This window comes from Pteropus vampyrus, unplaced genomic scaffold (assembly GCF_000151845.1).
Source record: "Pteropus vampyrus isolate Shadow unplaced genomic scaffold, Pvam_2.0 Scaffold5, whole genome shotgun sequence".
Classification (NCBI taxonomy): Eukaryota; Metazoa; Chordata; class Mammalia; order Chiroptera; family Pteropodidae; genus Pteropus; species Pteropus vampyrus.
In genome coordinates, this window is record NW_011888786.1 from 6,786,963 (window position 1) to 6,788,674 (window position 1,712).

At 37.5% G+C, this 1,712-nt stretch overlaps 1 pseudogene; it reads right to left on the minus strand.

Moving 5' to 3' along the window:
- Positions 1-910: 910 nt before the first annotated feature.
- On the minus strand, positions 911-1,028 carry LOC111744239 (annotated as a pseudogene).
- Positions 1,029-1,712: the final 684 nt, after the last annotated feature.

The window sequence follows — 1,712 nt, forward strand, 5'->3', positions numbered from 1 at the left end:
GGTTTTGCAATGTCTTAGCCATGTAACACTGGACAAATTATTTAGCCCATTTGTGCCTTCGTTCCCTCGTTTTTAAAGTCGATATAATAACATATCTAACGCAGAAATTTTTTTTTTGAGCTCGAATCAAACATTTAAAATATTGCCTGGCACCTCGTCAGCACTCAGTAAAGACTAGCGACTACTGTTAACAATGACATTATTAAACAAGAAAATGTAGTTAAGTTTCCTATGACAGAGCCTACTCCTTGGTAATCACTCAGTCTGTATTGACTATTATCATCTCATTTACTATTATTATTTGATGTTTTCACACATGTTCTTTAAAATCCAAGGGCATGAGACATATGAATGGGTCCATATCACACCCAGTAGGTAGACAGCTTCAAGTACACTGGGCAAACTTGTCTTATCTTTCCCGTGAACCCCCAATACCTCCTAACAACTGAGTTTATTGGATCAATTTTTAGGTTTAGATTTGATACCTGCAATTCTCTTTTCTTTCTTTTGTGAAGGTGCCAAGGATTCAGCCTCTTATTTTTAACCACATGAAGCTACTATCCACACTAAGTTCTTAACATACCGTATCTTTTTTAATTATTGTGATGACACTGCAATGTATATCCTTTCACCCCATTATACATCTGAGGAAAAACGGAGGGTATAAGAGGCTAACCAAATAGCTTAGGAAGTGGCTCAGTGGGAACTCAGACTAATTAACCTCAAAAACCAGATTCTTAACAGTGTATTTCATAGTTTCACCCATGATCAATCAGAAAAGCAGCTCTTGGTGCCCATCTTAACTAGAATTCCAGCAACAGATTCTTTTTTTTTTTTTTTTAGACGAGGCAACCCTTGGTTGAACTCTCAGATTGCAAGGACATTGTCAGCTTACAATCTTTATTTTTTATTCCTACAGCACCTGGTCTTCTTGGTGGTCTCCCATCCAAGTACTAACCAGGCCCGACCCTGCTTAGCTTCTAAGATCAGACAGGATCAGGCTTGTTCAGGGTGGCATGGCCGTAGTCAGCAACTGATTCTGATACTATGCCCTCACTCCTGTAGGACTAGAAACCAGGTACAGGTAAAATCTGTCTGGAACTCCTACTGTCCAGTGGTATACACTTGGCATATCCAATAATAAAGGTACAGCAAAATAAAGTTAGATATAATATGGAATAAATATACAATGTGTCCTGAAGTCTACAGAAAAAGGGATATGCTTATATTTCTATGAAAAAAAAAATTGGAGATTTTTGTTACCCATTGATAAGACAAGAACTCAGATCTAGGAAGAGAATTTGGTCATTGGATACCAAGGTGCTAAGTGATGGAAACTTGTTCACAACCTTCTCCCTGCCTCCTCTGTCACTCTCCAGGTCCCAAGTATTTGTGAGTGAGAATATTCAAGTTTTAAACACCCCAGGTAACAAATTAAATAAAGTTGAAAGGCTTTTCAGTAGCTCCCATGTTTACATAAATTACAAGCATATATTAGAACACTAAAAGTTAATTGGCTGGTTTGCTAAAAAAAAAAAAAAAAAACCCTCAAAAGCAAAACAACGAAAACCTGATTAAATGTTTCTGTGTGCTTGACAGAGAGGTACTGGGTCTTTACCCATAGCATTTGTCTTTAGGCATGTGTACACACACACACATGCACACACGCGGATGTTAAAATGAATTAAATTTTCTGGAGTCATGTTGTCACA